Source organism: Coenobita brevimanus, chromosome 98 (assembly GCF_032717465.1).
Source record: "Coenobita brevimanus isolate Jiangsu-jjx chromosome 98, ASM3271746v2, whole genome shotgun sequence".
In the NCBI taxonomy this organism is placed as follows: Eukaryota; Metazoa; Arthropoda; class Malacostraca; order Decapoda; family Coenobitidae; genus Coenobita; species Coenobita brevimanus.
In genome coordinates, this window is record NC_137051.1 from 22,661,112 (window position 1) to 22,685,882 (window position 24,771).

Sequence of the window (24,771 nt, forward strand, 5' to 3'; positions counted from 1 at the left end):
GTTATGATATACCTCGTTTCAAACTCTCCTCTTCTTGCGCCTATTCTAAGCCTATAAAGCCTTCATGTCTTAGTTCTTATTTTTTTTTTTTCACTTTCTCAGTTATTTTATTGGTCTCTGACTTTTGCACTCATATTTTATTTTAGATTTCAGCACGCGCGCTCATGTGTGTGTGTGTGTGTGTGTGTGTGTGTGTGTGTGTGTGTGTGTGTGTGTGTGTGTGTGTGTGTGTGTGTGTGTGTGTGTGTGTGTGTGTTTGTGTTTGTGTGTGTGTGTGTGTGTGTGTGTGTGTGTGTGTGTGTGTGTGTGTGTGTGTGTGTTGTGCCATCATATTTCACAGTTACTCACTGCCTTCTCAACTTAAAAAAAAAAAAAATTGCTCCAGACACTTAATAATTTTAGTCAAGTAACCTTTTGTAAGTTGCCTCTTAACCATTTAATTTGTTTGTCTTATTCGTCCATCGTTCTCCATTTTTCATCTTATATTGCTGCCTCGTTTTCCTCTGAGTTATTAGTCGTACGTAAAAGATATATCTGGTTTTCTCTTAAGTTTCATTCTCCATAATTTTATTGGTTATTCTGTTTACTGAATACATTTTCACAGTATATACTTGCTGTCTGTTCTGATTATTTTATTACTTGTATTGCTTCATATGAGATTTATATTTAACGTGTTGTATTCGATATGTTTTTTATCTTCTGAGCGTAGGGGGCATGTCTAGGTTTTTTCAGTGTTATGATGTATACCTGTTTCATGTCTGTCTCTCAACCCTTGTTCTTCAACTTTCTCTTCATCGCTTTTTTTTTTTTTTGGTTCATCTCTTTTTCTTTCTAATTCATTATTATTATTATACTTGTTTCATGTATTCATCTCTCGTCCTTTTCTCCGGTGTATAAATTTGATACATTTCTTGTTTCGTTAAGCTTTCTTATTGTTGTTGTTGTTGTTTATTCATTAAGCTTATCCCTCTCTTCTGCTTTTTCTAGCTTCCTCATACAGTATGAGATATTTTTCGTGCCCTAATTGCTTGAAATTTATTTTTTTCCCTCCTGTTCGTTAACCATAGAACAACCTCCTCCTCCAGAAAATTGAAAGTATACTTACGATGAAACTGGGATGGCTACAATTCGTTACTTATTCGTTGTATCTGTATTCATACTAGAATAGACAAGTATATTTCCTGAAGCTTCTCCAGTTGTTTTAAAAATAACGAGTGATTTTACGATTAGTGGAAGAAGACATACAGCTTCAGCCAAAAACATTGATGTGAACAAGAATGAAACTCTCAAAATGTGTAACACCTGGCCCACCAACTGGTCTGAGAGACTAATATTTGACTTTGCCTCGTGACCTTGACGTCGACTGATCGCTCTCAAAATGGAATTAGTGCGTTCTTGCTTAACCATTAACCCTTCCATCTAGTTTCGTTCAAATCAGGTCTGAACTATTTGAGGTGACTGAGTCACGTGTCTTTGACACTTTACCCTTCCTTGTGACCTTGACTTTTGACTGCTTTTTGTACCATTAACCTGAACGCCTCCCCAAAGTTTGACCTAAATCGGACAAAAACTTTCAGTTCGAGGGACTGGTGGGTGGAGAGAGTCTTTCTGCTTTGTTACCTCGCCCGAACGGGGTCCAGAGAGGTATTGTTTTTGGTCGAGTTTGTTTGTTTCTTTGTTTGTTAGCAACATTAAGGAAAAACGGCTGAATGATATTACATGAATTTTTCAGGATATGTGGGCACTGGGCCCAAAAGGAAGTGATTAGATTTTGAAGGTAATTGAGTGACCTTGGAAGGTCAATATCAAGGTCACGGATTTTCTGAGGGCTATAAGTTGAAACCGGTTGAAGATATATTTATTATTATCAACACACAGGAACTCCCATATTGGCTTTCATTTGGCACGAAGACCTTTGACCTTGATTGACCTTGAAAGGTCAAATTCAAGGTTACGAATATCCAGGGGGCTATATCTCGACACTGGTTGCTGAGAGATATTTACTATTACCAACAAATAGGAAATCCCATATGGGCTTTTAATTAGTACCATGACCTTTGACCTTAAATGACATTGAATAGTCAAACTCAAGGTCACGGTTATTCAGGGGGCTACAAATCGAAACAGGTTTAAGATAGAGATATTTACTATTATCAACATATAGGATGTCCCACATGAGTTTTTAATTGGTAGCCTACCATGATCTTTGGCTTGAGTGACCGTGAAAGGTCAAATGCAAGATTTCCAGAGGGATATAACTTGAAAACGGTTGAAAACAAAGTAACTGCTGTCGGGCGAGGTTTGTTGTGCCTGGCACCACTTGTTATAACTGTTTTTAAACCACATAAGTTACAATAGTTATAACCTACTATGCAACAAACAGCCTAGGGGAACCAGTAGATCTTCTGCTGTTTGCTTTCCTTTGTCTTCCTTCGTACTCTTCTCATTATTTTTTTCAATCTCCTGCCACTGTCCACTTCCTACTTCCCACTCTCCTGACTCTCCCTTCACTATGGCTGTGTCTAACACTCGTCAATCATTTTTTTTTTTTCTGTTTTGCCTGAATATGTTCTTGCTTGCCTCATTTAACTGCCTCAGTTTTTTGCCTTCCTCTTAATCCAGTCGGTTCTACACTGTTTGTTTATTTCATGTTTTTGTTCGCCTTTTCCTTTGGCCTCAATATATTTATATGTTATTTGCTTCACTTCCAAGTCTTCCTCTTCCCAACCACTACAGATAAATTTATGCATTTCCCTTTTCTAATTTTTGTATACATTCATCGCTGTTCTCCTACTTGCTGTTCCACCCTTGTACGTTTTCTGTTCTTATCAAGAAATTGTATTTCACATTCTTATTTACTTGTCTTCCTCTTGCTTCATTCGTTTCTGCACGTTTTATACATTTCCTGTTCCGGTTTTTCTTTCACATCTCTCTCTCTCTCTCTCTCTCTCTCTCTCTCTCTCTCTCTCTCTTATTTTTTCATTATAGTACTGTGACTGTATTTCGTAGGCCAATGTCTCTGTTTCTATCAGTCTGTTTCTTAGTATCTGATTCTCTCGCTATCTATCTACCTATCTGTTTGTCATTCTGTCTGTTTATCTGTCTATCTATCTGTCTGTCTATCTATCTATTTATGCATGTATCTATCTATATTTGAGTGTCTGTCTGTCTGTCTGTTTATCTGTTGTGGTCTGCCTATCCGATACCTTAAACTGCACTTAACTTCTTATACATCGCCTCTTCAATTACCAGCGCCCGCACACACACACACACACACACACACACACACACACACACACACACACACACACACACACACACACACACACACACACACACACACACACACACCGTAAAGAGCGTTTGAGGTTCATGATACACACACCCACACACGCACACGCCTAAGGGCACTAGCACACACATGGGCACACACACACGCCCGCGTGCATGAATCAGGTCACACACAGACAGACAGACAGACACACACACACACACACACACACACACACACACACACACACACACACACACACACACAAACATGTATATTAACCACTAACCCTCCCACCTTCCTCACTGGCTGTCTGTCTGCCTAGCTAATAATCATACACCATTTTGCCTCATTTGCTTTTATCTCCTCTCTCTCTCTCTCTCTCTCTCTCTCTCTCTCTCTCCTGGATGATTACACACACACCCACACACACAAAATGTCTGCTTCTGTCTGTCACCATGTCTGTCTAACTCTCTGTCTGTTTGTCTATCTGTCAGTCTGTCTGTCTGTCTGTCAGTCTGTCTGTCTGTCTGTCTGTCTGTCTGTCTGTCTCTCATATATTAATCATCCCATCCGTTTCTTTCTGATCGCATCTCCATCAACACCTCAAGAACTCCTCACTCTCTTTAATTCCATCTTATCCCCAGTCACCCCAGTTCTTATCTACAGTACTTTCTCTCTCTCTCCTCATCTCAGCAAGAACAGCCAACAGCCCGGTGGTTTACGGTGCGGCTGTCAGTGAAGGCATGAGGGTCCACTTGGCAGATTAGGGAGCTGTCCCGATCATTGCGATAGCCGGTTTGCCTCTCGTGTTACGCTGAGGTGGATTACTGTGGCCTGGTTTTAGCTTTAAGTGTTGTGGGGTATTTAGTCGGCTTTATTTGGAGGTAGGGATGGAGGTGCATAGGGGACAGGGAGGAAGGTATTGAGAGGTTGGTAGTAGAATAACAGAGGAGAATGGAAAAGTGTGCATATAAAAAGGAAGAGTGGTGTTCATTAGAGGAGGTTCCGAAAAGAGGTGTTTTAATTTTGTGCTTTTTGAAGGAAAGGTTGGAGGTGCATGAGAGAGAGAGAGAGAGAGAGAGAGAGAGAGAGAGAGAGAGAGAGAGAGAGAGAGAGAGAGAGAGAGAGAGAGAGAGAGAGAGAGAGAGAGAGAGAGAGAGACTAGAGACTTAGAAGTTAGGGTAAGGAGAAATGGAAGGAAACGAAAGGAAGAATGGCAAAGGTAGGTACGAGAATGTGGTCATGGAAGTGAAAAATGCAGAAATTGAAACCTGCACATAAGAAAAATTGAGAACAGAGGTAAAATAATGTAGATAGAAAGCTTTGTTCGTATGTGACTGACACCTGGATTTCTTTCGATGTGATTATTGATGCAAATGAAGGAAAGTAAAACGAATAGGAAGAAGACAAGTGGGAGTTAATGCAAAGGTCAGAGGATAAGGAGTGTAGGCACGGACAAGGAAAATTAAGAGAGGTGAAGAGAAGGACAATGTTGAGAATAAACTGAAGGGAAAGCGGAAAGCGTTCTATTTGTATCTTTCTATAGCCAGACGCCGTAATCCCGGAAGGGGTGGCCACAAATGAATCACCTCCACGTCATCTTGCTACGTGAAAGATACAAAATTAAAGTAAGGGATGTGAGGAAGGTGAGAGTAATAAGAGAGGCATACTCAGCTCTACACACCCCACAAAACACCTAAGTGCCTAACATTAAGAATATGCCGTCTCATCATATATTATCTCTCGCCCTCATCATGTCCGCTTTTCGTTCACGTGTGGAGGAGGAGGGGAGGACGTGGGACTTGGGATTGTAGAGAGAGGACATAGGAGGGGATGAGTGTGGGAAAAGTGTGGGAATAAGAGTGGGAAAGAGATGCGGGAGTGGGATGAAATGGGAAGGGGATGAGGTAAGCGTGCGGGGGATGGCTGAGGGCAAGACGGTAGGATGAAGGGAATGAGTGGGGTGTGGGGAAGAGGGTGGGGTAAGGGGATGGTGCTGGAAAAAATGGAAGGGAGTAGGATGAGGGGATGGGGTGAGTGAGGGGAAGGGAAGGGGTGGGGTGAGGAGGTGGGAGAGGGGTGAATGAAAGGCGACGTGAGGGAGGGGACGCTTACTCCTTATTAGGGTGGCACAAATTGAAACATATGTACCGCAAACTAATTAATGCCATTTTCTTTTTATCTGCTCTTACTGACCTTGTACAATGCGTGTAGTTTAAAAATAGAAAGCCAGAGATAGTAGGTGAAGGATTAAAGACGAAAACAGGAAGAGCACGAGGACAAAATGATCCAGAGCAAAGGAAAGAAATGGCAAAGGTCAGAGCTAGCAGAGCACAACGCTCTTACATATTTTCCCCACCCTTCCCCCCTTCTTCTTTCCCCTTCCTCTCCTCTTTCCCCCTCCCCGTTTTTTCCATTTCCCTTCTGTTTTTCCTTCTTCTCCCATTCCTTCCGCCCTTACCCTTTCTTCCTACCCTTCCCCCGGCACCCTTTGTTATTTAGTCTTCTCCACTACTCACTACTTCCCCTTACCATTCATCTCCCTTTCTCCCTTTCCCCTTTCTCCTTCCTTTTCTCTTTCTCCTCACCTTTACCCTTCTTTCCTTCCTTTCCGCCTTCATTCTCTTTCCGCTCTCCACTGCCCTTACATTCACCATTCAATTTCTACTTTATCTTACTTTTCCACTCTCCTCCCGCCTTTTTTATCCGTTTTTATTCTATATCTTCGCTTTCGTGTCTTTCCTTCTGCTCTACTTCCCTTTCTTCCTTTTTTCCTACTCTTCCATTTTAACCCCATTTTATATCATGGAGTGGGTAGGGATACAAAAGTATGGAGAGAAGGTTACATGAGTTAGTGTGATACGAGTAAGTTTAGACACACTGTGGAAACGCGAACAGTTGAAGATGTCTTACGCGAGCTCCTTGGGCTTTGTTAGCCACGATATCTTATTTGAACTGCCGCGGATGACAAAATATCTATGTGCCTCCATCACTTTTGGACAAAACCATTATTAGGTGCATTAGTGTGTGCGGACACGGGACTGTGTGTAGGCCTATACAGGAATGCATATCAGGTATATCACTGCAAGCCTGTGTATCTGTAGGGGGTTCGTCATAATTTATATATGCATATTTGTGTAATTTGTGGCAGAGGGACTGAGGTGCATATATACCAGGAGAACTAAACGTGTTCCATAATTACAGTATACATGAAAAGCGAGTGTTAAAAATATTGAGTCAAGTGAAATTGTTTCAGTGGAATACTTATGCACTCAGCACTGCGGTACAAATATGTCTTTGACAGGCACGGGGTAGTCAACTTTCAGATATCTTGTATTAAGACCTAATAATTTAGAAATGACAAGCCTTATCTCTGTAATCACAGTAGTCATATTCCAAAACTAGTATTGTAACACATTATATATACTACTTTTAATCTTTATATATATTTTCTCAGTTTCCTTCATTCTTCTCAAGTCATAAAAACTATAGATAATATTATATCACATTATATGAATTATTTCTATCCTTCATTTAATTTTCCCCCGTTACTTTCTTTTTCTCTGTTCATAGAAATTCTTTCTTTCTTCTTCTTTCTTTGCCAGACGCCTTATCCCGTGAGGGGTGGTCACAAACAAATCGCCTCCATGTCGCCCTGTCCCCGGCCATTTCACTACCCTGCTCCCAACTCACATGCCCCTCGCTCATATACCTCTCCACGCCATCCCTTCATCTCATCCTTGGCCACCCCCTCCCTCTCTCTGCCTCCAACTCATTCACATACACTTTCCTCGTCAGTCTCTGGTTCTCCATCCTCTTCATATGGCCAAACCACCTCAATGTATTTTTCCTAACGCTTACCATCACATCCACATCAAAGAAATTCATCGCAATAGTATAACACATATAGTACGAGTTACTTAAAAAACTATAATTTTGCTCTATTTATTTCTCCCTTCTTTAATCACAGAAACCAATCATGATACCATATAATAAATAATTTTATATACTTATGAATGTCTCGTTGCATTTCATTTTTTCCTTTAGATTTTATGTAATTCATCTATTCATGCAAATATTATCAATAATATTCTCTAATAATAACTATACTTGACTCACAGCAGTGACCTAGTACAGATTTATATGCAGACAAAAAGGTTCAGCCACTTCTGAAAAGAAAACTAGATTAACTATCCTGGAATATTTAGCATTATACAGAATAAAGCAGTGTATTCATCGTCACTAATGTTTCAGCTACTGACTGGGCCTCCTGTAACGGAACTGAGGTGTGCAGATACTGTATTCTCGCCTGGAACTGAGTCAAGATTTTTTTTTTTTTTCTGCTTTTATTTCCCCTACCCTTTACTCTTCTTAACGTCTTCCCCTTCCTCCCACTTTCCCTTTCACCGCCTTTTTTCCTTCTTCTTTTCTCTTCGGTATAGGTCGTAAAACCGTTTGAGGTATGACTTGTCTTTGTACAAGTAATTCCTTGTACCTCCCCATTTTCTATTGCTTTTGCCACTTCTCTATTTCCCTTCCTCCCTACTCTTTCTTCCTCACTCTCTTCCCTTCCTTTTTCCCCCTCCCCTCCCCCTTCTCTCTCTCTCTCTCTCTCTCCTCCCACCTCCTCCTTGCCGCCACGGTGTAATGTGTAATGTCGGGTAATTGACCGTGGCCGACCATGGTTGGGGGGTGGGGAGAAGTAGAAGTAGGGGTGGCTTTTTTCAGGGGGCCACTTGGAAGATCAGGAAGTGCTGAGTTAATTTCCTGGTTATTACGTGTCATTCTGTTCTTATTAGCCCCTTCACAACGAGAGGTCACCCCCACAGTGGATGACATTATTTGACGGAAGTAAGAACAACGTACAACACGTAATTAGTATAAGGGAGTCTGTGTAGAGGATTTTATAGCCACTGCACTACGAGGCATATTCCCTGAACTGACTAGTATTGCCTGAAGGTAGCAAGAGTAACGTCAATAAGATAAAAAAAACATGTAGGTAGCTGTACCGAGGGGGTTGGTGGAGACAAGTTCTAACCGCTTTACACTAAGAGGTTTACCTATGACGACTATTATCGTCCGTGGGCAGTAAAACTAATAAACTAACGACGTGGTCACACAGTACTGGCGGAGGTAATGAGAGAAAGTTGTGTTACTAATGGTGTTGGTGGTAATCCCTAGTCATCATAACCAGTGGAGGGAGAACAAGGACGAGGGAAGATGCTGCTCACCGATGCAGCAATATCCATTGCTATATTTGCCAGTGGAGAAAGAAGTCGGTTATAATCCTTTTAGTCCGATGATAAAATGTCTAGTGGCAGGTGGTGGCGACCATCATCCACTCACTTGGTGTAGTGCTGCCTACTTCTTCCTTAGTCTTTATCATTCTTTTTCTGTGCCTGCCCTCCTCTCTTCCTATTTCTCCCATCTTTCCTGTCACTTCTTATTGCTTTTCATTCCTTTACAGGTGGCTTTACATTGAGTGATAAGCCAAATGGTTTCCTGCAAGCCCAAAAACCATCTACAACCCTGGGTGGTAACCATATAACCAAGCCACACGTGCTCCCTACGTGTCAACAAGTGGGTTGGTGGAGGGTTCGATAGTGCCCCTCCCCGTAAACCAAATAACTGAAAGTCAATAGCCACACCTTACGTGATTATGGCGTCTGGCAATAGATAGATAGATATATAAAATGTCTACATCGTTCTAGCTATCTCCCGGTGATTTTATTAATCCTAAAAGGGAAGAGGTTAGTGAAAGCGATATCTAACCCCTCGAATGTCAAAAGTCCAATAAACTGAATAAGACTGCCTAGAGGTAGCACTGAGGGAGCCAGGGAGATGATGGTCATGTATAGCATACAGCAACATTCTCTGTGGCTGATCAGGTGTGACAAGTGGATGAGCTGGGTGGAAGGAAGACACAAGACAGAGCTTAAAGTCTATTTTCTCTGACTTTTTGGGCCACACAGAACCCAGTTTCTCTACGATGGGTTTTAGGTTGACCGAAACTTAAGAGAAAATAAAGAATTCAATCTCAATCCTGGGTCTTCCTGCCACCCAACTTATTCACGGTACTTTAGCTCAGTGGAAGGGAGAGTAAGGATATATGGAGATGCTGCTCACGCCTCCACCAAAAAGTCTCAACACTGAATATTCGGCTCATAAAACCCAGTGACAACAATAATGTCACTCTTACGGATGTGGAGTCACTTGCCGAAAGTTATAGGGAGGCAACTTCCTTGTCCTGAAAGTTAACAACAAAGGAAGCCGACAGTCACCATTCTTAGGTACCCAGGACTCCATGTGAGAGGCATATAATAGCAGGTGAATTGTCTGGCAATGACAGTTTTATGCCAACCTGAACTAGGTAGGCAAAACTTGTGAATTATTTAATTGGTACTTATGTAAGGAACAAACAGAGCAAAAGAAGCTTATGTCACATCACTGTTTCCTCAGATAACCTTTAATATTAGTTACTAATTGATTTTATACCATAATCTTTCCAGTTCTCATAATTACATGTTAACAAAAGTGCTTCATTGGTGTAGTTACATAAAACTCTCGGATAATACTGGAACATTCATGACGAGCTCCAAGGATGTTATAGTTGTTTTTCTGTGTGCAGTCGGAGGCATATATTTCGCAAAATATCCCACCACTTTTTACATAACCCTTTGTTGGCATACTTTCCTAAGATGAGAAAGGCTTGATACATTTCTGTAAAAATAGTTGACTCTTTGATATGATACGTCAGGGAAAAATGTAACAGAGATATTTATGAATCAGTAGTGGAATATTAGAGCTTATATATCTAACTGTACCTAGCACACCCTTGAATGGAGTAACGAACTAAACTGAATCAGGATAATGGTAACGTAGAGATCATCTCATCACATCCATCCAAGCAAGGTAAAGTTTATTGCACTGGGCAATAGACAGGCAAGTAAAAATGAACAATAACTAGAAACTCTTGCCTTATATGACAAAAAACAGATTGATGAGCAGATATAAAGCAGACAAACTAACATATACCTCGATACTTAGGTAATGACTGTCTTTTTTTTCACTGTTCTCTCTCAAGCTTCAGGATGGACAACAGTAGTTAGACAGATGGAAAAGAATAGTAATAGACAGGAGTTTGGCCTTGTTTTCTGTGAACTCAGTCAAGTCGGACAGCAGAAAGACGGGCACATTACTATAAGAACAAATGAACAGATAGACAGTTAAGTTACTGGAAAACTGATAGTGTGACCCTGTTCTTATCTTTTCGTCTTATACTTAACCCTTTACAGAACTACTTGAATGCGGTGACAGTCAAGTGATTTATTTTTTACTTCCAAACCACAATATTCATATTAGGGAAGACCTTTTGGAGTAGAGGGGTATTTGAAAGATGTATTTAGCTCTCTATTGCAGATCCAACAGTCTCTCCTGAGCTGAATAAAATCATATGGAGGTAGCAATATGAAAAGTAGAATACGTTATCGGAATGAAGATGTTACAAATGGATAAGGGCACACCCAAAATAAAGACGACTCACTTGCCACATTATTCACAAACTGTCTTGAGCATATGTTGTGTGTTAGATTGCTTGTCTTTACATTTACCTTCACCTACAAAGATACAAAACACTTCAGAACTAGAACAGAGCGAACGTAGAAGAGAAACCTACAAAACAGAATTATTACTGGTAATAATAATTAACTCCTCTGGAAACTTGTTTATTTTATAGTATGTTAAGATCGTTTACGAATATTTGTTCTGTTTTCCCAAGCACTTGAGTCCACAATGAAAATATTTTTAAAAGTTAAGTTGTATGTTGTTTGCATTTACTGTTATATTAACTCATTAGGTATTCGACACTTCAAAACCAAACTAAATTGTTCAGTGAAATATACTACTAACAAAATAACTCCTTATGATTATCAATTACCATGGAAAATTTTTTACTGTAAAAATTGATGAACCCATTCCATCGGAGAACGTCTTTTACATTTTATTTTTACTATTTCCAGGCGATTTTATTTAGGTTACGAAAATTTCGAAATGGAGGGGTTTGTATTAGTTCAGCTTGCAGTAAGAACTTCACTACCACTGTGTTCTTTTGAGATTAATAAATTGTTTACGTGTAGCACATATCAATTTTAATGCACATCATAGGATCGACGGAGTTACGATTCCAGAACTGTACATGCCCTGATTAAAAACGAATTACCTGTAGCCTACCTGCCCGACGTCCAGGTGACGACAGTGTTTCCTTTTGACACGTACTCCTCTGTAACACTCCGACACTTACTTAAGTCACTCCCGGATGATCATATTCAGGTTCTGTATGTTCTGTGTTTCAACGTAGCAATGCTGAACTCCGTGCTAACATAACTGCAAAGACGTATTTTTTTCTTGTACTCAGGTTATCACTGGACGATGATATTTAAGTTCAGAAGAACCTTTTCAAGTGGAGTTAAAGAAGGCAGTAGCTAACCCCTCCAGTTCATATAATCTTCCCTAACCTGCATAAACTCATCTGTAGACAGCAAGAATAACTCCTTACAATCGACGAGGTCTGCTTTAATTTGTTCGTGCTGCATACATACGATTTAATACAGGTTGGAAGAGTTATCTGGTACTGCAGGGGTTAAAGCATAGCCCTCAGTACTTCTTTTACTAATACAAATCCCATTAAAGTTTAATAGAATAGTCTGGAAGTAAAAAAAAAAAAAAGTGGAAACACAACACCACACCGAAATGTGTTAAAGACATGTCATTACAGAGAAAAGGTCAAAGCCCCCTCCCCTGCCATATGTCAATCACTGCGGGACGAAAAATAATGGAGAATATTCAGAGAGGCTGAAAAAATACATATCTGGGTTAGTGTGTTGTGAGGTTGGAAGGAAATGTTAGATATTTGAATACTAGGTTAAGTTTAATGATTTCGTGGCCAGTGAAAGGGGAGGTTTTCTTATGTCGGTCGCATTGTTCATAATGTCATGTGTGTGTATGTGTGTGTGTGTGTGTGTGTGTATGTGTGTGTGTGTGTGTGTGTAGAGGTGACTGTGATGGGTGGTAATGCCCTTACTTAGTTATTCATATTTTTTATTAACGTTCATATGTAATTTTCTTGCCAGAACTCTTGATTTAATATAAGAAGGATTATAATACTTGCATGGTTCATGCAACGTATAATAGAGTGGGAATATTGTTAGAAGTAGTACTCTCTCTCTCTGTCTCTCCCCTGTGTATGTATATATATATATATATATATATATATATATATATATATATATAGATAGATAGATAGATAGATATAAATATACATATATAAAATAACCTCTAGAGGTAGATGGGTGGACAGATATATATGCAGTGAAGTACAAAGGAAACAAATAAACAAATTAACAGTCCGATAATAAGCCATAAAAGATACTGTTAGAAGGCCTACCCTAGCGACTAATGTTCACATCTAACGAATGAATATGTAGACAGATAAACAGTCAAAAGAAAACATTTACAGAAACACAGATGATGAACTGGGTTAGACGAGACTGTCCCTCGAGCCTAATATTTACAGGTAGCAAAGAATCATGCACACAGATAGGCAGACAAATGACTAGATGTACTGAAAAATAAAGTAGAAAGTGGTTGGACGACTGACAGAAATACAGAAATGAACGGACTGACAAGAAAACAAACCAGAAACCTAGACAAGAGACAGACAAATAGACGGACGACGAGACTGGTCGGAGAGAATATTAGAAACTAGATAAAAAAACTGACGGAGTAAAAAACAGATAAACAGACTGACAGAAAGGCATTAGAAACTGGGTTAGACGAGACATCCTCACGTGCCTAATGTTCTGTCATTCCCCCAGCTGGCATAACGCAAGAGGCTCGTAGCTTCGCCAGAATTCGTGAGGCGCTAGATTACACAACAAGGAGAGGGGGGGAGGACGAAAGCAGGTGTGAATGGAGAAGGGGAGAGAGGCGGCGCAGGTGTGGACGAAGAAGGGAAAGGGAGGTGCAGGTGTGGAGGAGGGGTAGGTGGCACGTGTGATAAGTGGGAGTGTATAGGTGAGGATGCAAGTGTGGGAAGAGGAAGAAAAGTGTAGGTGTAGAGAGAAAGAGAGGCTGGACGTAGGTGTGGAAAGGGGAGAAGAGGAGTCAGGATATAGGCAGAGAAAGAGATGAGGTGCGAATGTGGAGAAGAGCTCGAGAGATACAATAGGTGTGCATGTGTAGGGGAGTAAAAGGCAGGTGTGAAAGAAAAGGGGGAAGGCAGGTGTTTGAGGAAATGGGCAAGTGGTTGTGTAGGGGGAACAGATATAGTAGTAAAGGATGGGGGGAGGAGTATCAACGAGGAGAGGAAACTGGCACGTGTGATGTACTGTGCAATGACGGAAGAACACGTGGAAGAGAAGTTGGAAGGGAGGTATGAAGGGACATGTGTGGAGATAATAAAGGATGGAGGATTGAGGGGCATATGAAAAGGAGAGATTTGAATGAAGGTGTAACTGAAGGAGGAGGGTGGGGTGGGGAAATTAATGTGTGGAGAGCGAGAAGCGGTAAGGAGAGGGGCAAGGTTCATGGGAGGTAGAGGAGAAAAATCCTGGGCACAATAAATAGGTAAACAGGATTATGAATTCAAGAAAAATTCGACCAACGTGTGTGGGAAGAGAAGGAGAAGTAAGAGGCAGCTGTAGTGAAAGGCACGTGTGGAGCGTGGAGAAAAGGGCGGTGAGAGGCAGGTGTGAGGAGAGAGAGAGAGAGAGAGAGAGAGAGAGAGAGAGAGAGAGGGGGGGAGGAGGGGGGAGGGAGTAAGATGGGCAGATGTAGCAAGAGGAGTGAAGCTGAGAGAAAGAGGAGTGAGAAGCACACGTGGAGGAGACGAGAAGAGAGATGGAGAAGGAACAGGTGTAGTGAAAGGATGGGAGGTATGAGTGGAGAGGAAAGAAGAGAAATACGAGTACAGATGAGGAAGCGGCTGGGGTGGTGAGGATTAAAAGTTACATGTGTGAAGAAAGGGAGAGAGAGAGAGAGGAAAAGTTACATATGTGGTAAGAGGAGGGAGATGTGGAGAAAGAAGAGGTGAGAGACATGTGGAAATAAAAGAGGATACGGGGGGAGAGATTTGATTAATGGTGTTTAGAGGAGAGGAGGGAAAGAAAAAACACAAGTGGGGAAATTGATAGAAAAGACGAGGAGTGTAGAGAGAAATGGAGAGGAGAGGATGAAAGAAAGGATGCAGGTGAAGGAGAGAGAGGAGGGAGATATACGGAGGAGAGGAAGATGTTGAAAGCTAAGAGCGGCTGAGAGGCAGGTATGTAGGGGCCAGCAAAAGTGGGTGAGAGGTTGATGGATAAGAAATGGAAGAAAAGAGGGAGTGAAATCTGGTTTATTGAATTCAAAGGAAAACAGATCCTAAGAGTCTTCCCTACAACACCGATATTATAACTCGCACTCATAGGAGCCACAAACCACTGCTTTATCTCTTCAGGCTTTGCCTTCCACAGTTCTGCCGAGCTTTCTAATCTTACTAAAAGAATGATGGATATTATGTAGTACAGTATGTGAAGAGAGAAAATGATGGGTCAGTAACACAAATAATAATAAGGCATTAGTAAAACAGAAAACCACATATGAGTATTCATGAATGTGTTGATTATATCAGCCAGGCAGAGAAATGGACAAATACAAGTGCTCGTGGGCCCTTTGGGCCCCTCGCACTTGCTCCTGCGCAGCGCTTTCGCGTTTATGTGCTGTTCTTTGTGTAACTTTGTCACTGGGATTTTTTTTGCAGCTAACCAATTGATCGTGTTATCTGCAGCTTCGAGAATGGAACCCAAATGGTCCGAACGCAAGTCCGAAATACTTTAGTTGTACCTATGGGCAAAAAAATTCTACGGAGATCCTATGCCGGGCGCCAGGAGCGGCGTTTTTGTGTGTGTGTGTGTGTGTGTGTGTGTGTGTGTGTGTGAAAATGTGATCGCTCATTAAATATAGTAAAAGTTTTTCAATCACAATGGGATCAAGTTCTTTCACATCAGGGAATTTTTTGTGATTTCTGTGCCAATTTTGGTGCGATTTGAATGTGTAGTTTCGGCAGCCCAAAATACACACACACACACACACACACACACACACACACACACACACGGCTAATGCTATCGTATATTAGAAAAACAGGGCTATCAGTCTGTCTCTCTCTCTATCTATCTATCCATTCATCTATCTATCTATCGATAGATTGACGGATACAATATATATATATATATATATATATATATATATATATATATATATATATATATATATATATATATATATATTCTCAACAGCGGCTTGAGTGTCCACTGCAAGATCGGCCTATTCCGACCGAAGTCGGGACGGTACAGCCAATGTATCTCTACCAAGTGGCTTAGGCTGTCTGGTAGAGATTGTATGTAGGGTGAGAAGATCTTGTAAGTGTAATTGTAGAGTTGGAGTGGCTTTGGATGTGTGTGTAGTCTGTGAACCAAATGTAATCGGCCCGCGCAAGCCGACTGGGTGCAAGGATACTTTTTATTATGCGACACTGGTTCAACCACAGCACCCCTAATGTCCTCCAAGCAGTCCGTGGTTAGACGAACGCTCCTAAAGTTTATTACTCTGGCGGGGCGCGAACTCTAGTTCTTCAGTGTACGAAAACTCACACTTTACCACTGTACCACAGACGCTCCATATATATATATATATATATATATATATATATATATATATATACAGAGAGAGAGAGAGAGAGAGAGTAGCTTAAAACACTGCCTTGTTGCATGAGCGATATAACCTGACAGGTGTTAGGAAGTTGTGTAAGTAACTGCATCGCCATTTTATTTGAGCAAGTAGCTAATGGTGTTCTTTACTAAACTTGTATTATAGTTTTATTTTCCTATCAAGTTCATGATGACAATCATCATCATCAGCAGCAGCAGCAACAACAACAGAGCAACTTAACAGCAGCAGCATCAGTATCATCCCAGTCATCATCCTGACCCTTATTCCCTCCTTTTACATATTTTCATTTTCCCATTATTTGGTCTCTTGGTTATAGTCTTATTTTACTCCCTATTCTAGTTTCATTCTTGTCCTTTACTGGCGGTGATCCTACACGTAGTAGCACTGTGCACCCCTGAGTGGACAGCTGTGGCGTCCACCCGAGAGCCTCATAATATTATTTCTCAGCACCTCGCTGCTGGAAGGACCCTGGTCCGGCCCTGGGAGGTACTGTCTAAACAAGGGGGTGCCGGATCCCTACACAGTGTGTGTACTGTGCGGTACCTGAAGAACGGCCCCACACAAACACTAGGTTACCTATGGTGGATGGGTCTGCTCGGCCAGACACATATCGGAACAAAACAACAATAACCATTTATTTTCATTGTCCCTCCCCCCACCCCTTCCTTTTCACATTTTTGTTCCTTTATGCTTGTTTCAGTCCTGACCAATTTGTCATTATACTTATATCATTGCCTTCTCTTTTTCGTCCATTTGCGTTCCTCTTCCCTCCCTCCTCTTACTTTTACCTACTTCTTCCATCCCCCTCTTCATGATACCATCCCCCTTCCTATTCTACGCATGTTATCTTCTGTCTCCTCGTGCAGCATCTCTGCTATCTTGTATTTCCTTTCCATATGCAAAATAGACGTGCAGTTTCTTCCTGTACATTCAGAGAAAATATGGAAACTGTATACTCAGTCTTGTACGCCGATCTGAAAGAATTACAAAATAATTTTACCGTTTCATAATAGATGTCTTTGACCGCTTTGGCATGATGAGGTATTTATCAAGAGTAAAGGAATAAACAAGCTGAGAAGGGGTGATATCTCAGGATACACTCTGTGAGTCTTATCCGTAGTAGTAGCAGCAGTGATAGGAATAGTAGTGGTAGTAGTAGTAGTAGTTGTTGTTGTGTAGTAATTAGCTGGTGGGAGCCCGTTCTACAATATGTACTAAGATATCAAGCGATATCTACCCTCCCTCCCCTATTTTAGATCCTTTATAAGATTTGAAGGGTGATTAACCCTTCAGAAAATAGTGGTGGAAATTCTTACTGTATATAGCGGAAGACATATTCAAGGAAACAGACAAAACTGATCTGAGAAGTGTTGCTAGTACATCATGGGTCAAATGTAGTGGAATCTAATGAATCGGCAGAGGCCAGCTGCTTCTTGCCAAATCTGCTGAAGAGATTTTTCTGTGTAAACAGCGTAGTCATGACATTGGACAGCACACACAAAGGAAGCTCTCTACCTGTACCCTGAGAGATTGTATGAGAGTTAAAGATCAACTCTTTGGGGGAGGCGGTGGCTCAACCGGTAGAGAGGTGGCGTGCGGTCCTAACGGACCCAGGTTCAAATCCCGGCTGGGGCAGGGTACAGTTTAAGGATTTGAATTTCATTAAATCAGGCTTTACTGATCTATCAGAAGACCCTCCGACATGTCGTAAAAATACCCCCGCTAATACCAATACACCAGTCCTGTATGAGACAGCCCTAGCATGTATTCAATATGGACGGTGGGTGTTAGCGCCGAAGTGGTGACATGTAGAGGTGTATGGTATGTAGGAGGACTGCTGGGCCTTGATAGCAGGCTGTGGAGCCTATGCCCAGAGTTGGACACGTAAAAAAAAAAAAAAAAAAAAAAAAAAACTACGTGGGTGTAACATCTAAGCTCTCAGTAAAGCATCCGGTAATAATACGGAGTCTTTAAGATCAACTTGAAATCCTGAGTGAATCGTCGGGCTCACATCTCGCTGGTGGGAGTGAGGTCAAGAATACGCGTTAGTTCAAGTCTGTCTATCGTCAAATCCAGTAGCTTGTAAAACAACTGTCTGCCATACGTCGTCAACCCAATCTGTCATAGATGATTGAACCTGTCTGTTATCGAGCCAGTCTGTCAGAGAATCTGCCTGTCATCGAGCCAGTCTGTCAACAAGCCTGTCTGTTAAATATATGGAAAAAATGACTATGACATTAGGTTACAACATGAAACAAGGAAAATAGTGAAACTTGTTAAATGTGAAAACAATGAAGCTTGTTAAATGTGAAAATGACAAGAAGATATGGCAACCTGACACTGAAATTGGAGAAATATGAGCAAGACTATTATAAAATGGGCAAACAACGTTACCCACTCCACCATTACTGTACAGTATTGATTTGCTTGAAGACGTGTGGACACCCAACTAATTATGTGAACATTATTGTCTGCCAGAATCGAAAGAGTCGGCAAGCATGTTGGTCAGTTCCTGTGCTTTGCAATGAAGCGCAAAAAATTTGCCAAATGACTGCCTACACGCCAGTGAAAACTAAGCAGACACAATTGGATCCATCTGGCAAGTGCTCTGCATATGGCGGTTCCATTGCTTGCTGGAATCGAAAGATTCGGCAAGCATATTGGTCACTTCCGTATGCTAGTCTGTCTGTCTGTCTATTTGTCTGTCTGTCTGTTTTCTGTCTGGTTATTTGTTTGTGTGCTCTCTACAGTTCACAATTTTGCTCCAATCATTCTGAAAAAAAATTTGGAAGGTAGATCCATTAACCCTGGAAGCCTATTGTTTATTATCAAAATAGGTCAGAGGCCTTGGACTGGGTGAGAGGGTTAGAACCCCTCAGTGGCCGCGGGTCTGGAAATCGCCGGGGCCCAGTGGCCGGCCTAGGCACCATTTTTTCAAATTTCTAAAATATATATTTTTTCCTTGCCTAATTGAAGAAAAACGTCTGGTGCACTTGACAATGTAATTTTTAGCTTTCTAAATCCATCCTGTGCTTCGCAATGAAGCACGAAAAATTTCGCGAAATGACTGCCTACACGCCGGTGAAAACTAAGCAGACACAATAGGATCCATCCGGCAAGCACTCTGCCTATGGCAGTTTCAGTGTTGTCGGAGTCGAAAGATTCGTCAAGCATGTTGGTCAGTTCCCTATGTTTGTCTGTCTGTCCGTTTGTTTGTCTGATCTCTACAGGTCTCTCTCTCTCTCTCTCTCTCTCTCTCTCTCTCTCTCTCATACACCCAAATGGTACATGCTATTTCTGTTGACAAATGTCGTGTTACTAATTGGAATTTGCAGTAAAAGTTTTGAGTATGAAATAGCAAAAGCATATCATTTTCAAAAATATTGAAGAATGTTGTAAAGGCTGTTGCAATACTATTTACTCCAGTATTGTACAGCAATAGTTATAAAAAAGACTGTAATATTAAGATTCATTAATTAAATTTCATATTTACAAATAATTACATCATCACCACCATCATCATCACTGTAGCAGTTTACACAAAAGATCTGAGAAGCTACAACTGGTATATGCACGGCAGTTTAGAGTCCTCGCCAATGCAAGGACGTAACTGATTTAGAAGTAGTGCAACGCATAGCATCTATTTTAATAACACGCCTTCTCCATGTAGTTAGATGTATGATGAAAATTTATAGAACTCAATGTATTCTCTTTGTGTAAGTGACCCAAACCTGCTTACGCGTGGGATGTTTAAAAGTTAAAGGTCGCTTATTTGACAGTGCTCCAAACGGCACACATTCCTGCCGCTGGGAGATAATTGAATAAAAAAGCTCATGGTGTGTCAGTTTTTAACCCGTTATTGCCTAAAATTGCTACATATAGCAATGTTGCATGAGTGGTACTTGGCGTCTCGCCCCCAGACGGTCCACTTTCCTGCCTCCAGGTGGTAAAGACTTACGGCAGAGAGGATTGCTCTGGTCTGAATGTAATTTTCGGGATTTTATACCCGGCTAGGAAATAATATTAAACGAATAGTATGTGACTGTTAGAATTTCTTTTATCCTGCAGTTAATAAGTTTATAGTAGATACTACAATCTTCCATTCACATAGAGTTTGCTTCGGTCATTTCATTCCTGGAAAATGTTGCTTATCCTTATTTTACTGTACTGCTGATTGAAGAGAGGGCTCTGGAGAGTCGGTAAGAGTTTTCTGCTTTGCCCTCCGACCGTTAAGTTTCTGTAAATAGAAATAATTTCATCTTGTTTGTGGTAACCCCGTCAATGTTGCGACCATTAGACGATATTATTCAGCCTAGGGAGATGTCATTCAGTTGAAACACACACACACACACACACACACACACACGCACGCACGCACGCAAGCGCGCGCGCACACGCACGCACGCACGCACACACACACACACACACACACACACACACACACACACATTATATAGCCTTAATAATTCTTTTCCTAACCACTCCCTTCCTCTCCATTCCCTTCATTACTTCAGCATCTTTTTATTTCCGTACTTAGAACTTCTCTCCTGTTTCTTCAGTAACCCCCCACAACGATGATAAGCTTACCATCTCCAGACAGTTTCACTTTCATACAATAAAGAGATAATGAAGAACATATTTAACAGCCAGTTCATTGTCTCCTAAGCCGAATGAAACCGTTTTGAGGAAGGAAGACCTGAGTACAAAATTATCTTCCTGGAAGGGTTATCTCTACTTTACTTTCATGAATCCATAGCCAATTCTCACTCACACCCTCCCTTCATTCCCTCCCCCTCCTCTCTCTCTCTCTCTCTCTCTCTCTCTTTCTCTCCTAACTACCCGTCTCTCTTTCAGTCACACCTCCTGGGGCAGAATTCTCAAGATGGGTATTTTTCATCACCTCGTCCTTACCATTTTATTTCTGCACGTCACCAAACACCCTTAGGCTCCGATGCTTTACCCTCAGCCGAATAAGATGGTTTGGCGCTGGCTGGAAAGGAGTACTGGAGTTGTTTTGACCACGAGGGGGGATAATGATCTTTTGTTAATATAGCTTGTGTTAGTACTGTAATGCTGCAAGTAACACATGAGTGTATTGAGGTGTAGTGTGCAAAGTAAATCGCTAAATGTATGAGGGTACTGAGGTGTAGTATGAAAAATAAAACGTTGAACATGTGAGTGTGTTGAGGTGTAGTATGTAAAATAAATTTCTCAAGAAGGGGTGCCAGAAAGTTTCCTAAGCCGACGAGATTACGACCCTTACCTCCCTTCCATCTTCACTTTAACCATTTCCCACCATATTACCAAGTTCCCCTCCAGTTCTCCATTTCCTTAACCTCACATCCATAACAATCCCTTACTCGCAGATCCCTCTCCCTTCTTTCCGCACCTTTCTCCTTCTCTCCTCTCCATCTCATAAAATCCCTCACTTCTCTCACCTCTTTCTTCTCCTTCTCTTCACCTCATAAACTCCTTCCTTCTCGCTTTCCGGACCTCTTTCTACTTCCTTCACCTCGTTCTTCTCCACCTTATTACTTCCTTCCCTCTCCTCCCCTCTCTTAACACTCCCTCCTTCCCTAACAATTTTTAACCCCCATTCCCTTCTCTCTCTTGTATTCGTGTCATTCCTTCCCTATCCACATTCCATGAAATTCCCTATTCCACCATCCGGGCTAATCCCACTCTCTTTCTTCCTTTCAATAATTAACCTCTCTTTTCCATCCTTTCCACCTTCTCATTAACCCCTCCTCTCCCCTCCCTTCCCTCCCGTTTATCCCTCAATATCTTCTGCTTCTAATCTTCCCTCACATTTATTAACCTTTTTTTTCCTTTCTGCTCATCTTCGCATTAACTCCTCGCTTCCCCTTCCCTAACCCCATTTTTTTTTTTTTTAACCAACCTCTCCCTCTCACACTCACTCTTCTTAACCTCTGTCTTTGCCTCGTCTTCACCTTCTCATTAACCCTTCCCTCCCACTCCCTTTTCTTTTTATTTTATTTTTTTACTTCGTCCTTCTTAAAGCGAACCCCTCATTCCTTCCCCTAATAGCGCCTCTGTTTCTTTTTCCTCTTCAGTCTCATTACCTCCCTCTCCTCCTCCTGTCCTTCCATAGACTATTTCTCATTTTCCCTTTCCTCCTCTCCTAACCAACCCTTCTATCTTTCATTCACACATCCTAACCTCTGTCTTCCCTTCTCCTTCATTTTTTCGGAATACACCTCCTCCTCTTTTCTTTTCCCCATTCTTCCAGCCCTTCCAGGTTTTAGATTGACCGAAACTTACGAGAAAATAAAGAATTCAATCTCCATCCTGTGTCTTCCTACCACCCAGCTTATTCACGTCATTAACCTCTCATTCTCTCCCTTTTCCTTCCCTCCCTCTTTCCCTCCCCCTTCCCTCAGCCCTTCCCTCCTCTTCATCTTCTCATTAACCTCTTCCCTCCCAGCCCCGTCCCCAACCCCTTCTAGAATTTCTCTTCCTTCCTTTATTTCTCCTCTCCCCTCCATTCCCCCCATCCATTGTCATCCTCCGCCCTACATCCACCCAGAAAAAGTATGAAGACAGTAACATGATGAACGTACCAGACTGGCAACAACTTTCTCAAGCAGAACAAGAAGGACCGGCCCGTTCATTACACTGCATGGCCTCGTGCCTGGCGACGCAGTATAAAGTTTTGCCTTCGTGAGAATCTGTAAATACAGGATAGTGATTGACCAATGGTTTCTAGCAGCAAGTTTGCTATTTATTCTCTCTGATGTTTTTTAAATCGATTATCTGTTTCTTATTTTTAATAGATTGGTTGGAGTTCGCTCCATTCAGTATCGAAACACCTTACATTTCTTGTTCCGCCCAGACGATTTTAACCAGCGTAGGAGACTCATCACTGGGAAAGGTTGCACTCAGACTCTGATGACCCCGTCAGTCTTAGTTATCAATGAAATAGAGTGATATTCTGGCTACTTCAGGAAGTTACATTCAGCTCCGGAGAACCTCTTCCTTGTGAAGAGTAATTCTCTTCATTAACGATAAACAGATTTGAGTTAGAGAACCGGGTATTGTTTGTATCTTGGTCGATATCATTGCAAGGAACCAAGAACACCTGGATGGAAATCGCCAGATATCCTTGACACTCGATACACAGCTGGACTTTACGGTCTGATCTGGACGTACTTGAAAACGGGTAAGGTGCAAGTACAGGTGGTTTTATTTTCACTGGCAGTACCTTGGAGTCTAGGACCGACATTCATAGAACATCTTAACATATTCTTAAACTAAGCTATCACTGAAGGTAATTATTGTCAGACAACGATCTGTTTGCTGGTATTACTCAGATGATCACTCTAGTTTTGTTGCAGTGTTTGGTGGCTGTATGGGTGAAGTGGAAAGAATAAACATATTTTCATAAACATAACTTTAGCATAAATTAGTTAAACAGGATTGATGGCAGGAATGATCTTCACAGTATATTCTGATAATTTTCTTCTCGTAGCAAAGTTTTGCTTTAGCATGAAAAACAAGAGCCATGGATAGTTTTTGCACTCTTTCTTTCTCTGTTGTTCATGCAAAAACAAATCTTAGCTAAGAGAGGTAATTGATCGTAAGTATCTTTGTGAATCTGGTCCAGTAAGAGTGTTGGGTAGACTCCAGTACGAGTTTGGGCGCCTGTATTATGTAGTTTGATACTGAGGGCCGTTAACAAATATTAACATTCTAGTGCTTGTCCGCAAAGATTTGCGGGACTAATTAATAGCCTTTCCATCAAAAAAAGGTTGCAAATACCATTACCTTTATTTCCACACCGTTATTAAGCTCACAATGACCAGTTAAAAAAAATATATATATATCTTCTTTTCGTGTGTCGTCGTTTTAGACAATTTCGTGCCGTCGTGTCGCGCTTGATCAGTATTTTTTTTTTCTGACACATTCTGGTCTTACCCCGACCTAATGCAAAAAATGAAATAGGTCGATTTCAATACACCAATTACCGTTCTTATGAAGGAGACAAACAAATGCACAAACAGACACACATACGCAGCTTGACTTTATTATTTAGGTACTTTACAGTAAGTCCTCGTTTCAAGTTATCTTTTTTGCCTCTCTTCGCCACTAATCCTTTCATGGTCGGTACATCCTAGTAGTCCGGTCCAGCTTAGTCTAATGCTATTTTAATTGAAGATCGAGGGTACGAGCCTGAGAGTGTGAAAAATGTCACCATTAACCAAGTTTTGGCCTGGACGACCCTAGCATCCTCTCCTAAGTAAGCTCAATGGTTTCTGTTCGGCTGAAGGTGTGTCACAGGAGCCTCAGAGAGTTGCGTTTACAGTAATTTAAAGAAAACTTGCCCATTCAAATTCCGAAGCTACCTATGAACCTGATATGCCAATTTTCCTATTTTACAATCTGGAAAAAAAAAATAACTAGCTTATTAAAATTCCATTGCTACGTATAACTCTGAGATGGCAATTTTCCTTATTTTATACTATGGAAAAAGTCATGATACTTTGGAACACAGTCCTGGCATGTAACAAAAAGTAATTACTGTATATCTTTTTTTTTTTTTTTTTTAATGTGACGTCTATTGGTGGTCGAGGTTAATTGCTACTGGGGGGATATCGCTGTATGTCATTTGTCCGTGTCTGGTATGCTAATCAAAGTTGTTATCGAGTATTGTATCAGGATGACAACGCGATGATTTGTATGTGATTCACTGGTGACGGGCTGAAAGTGAT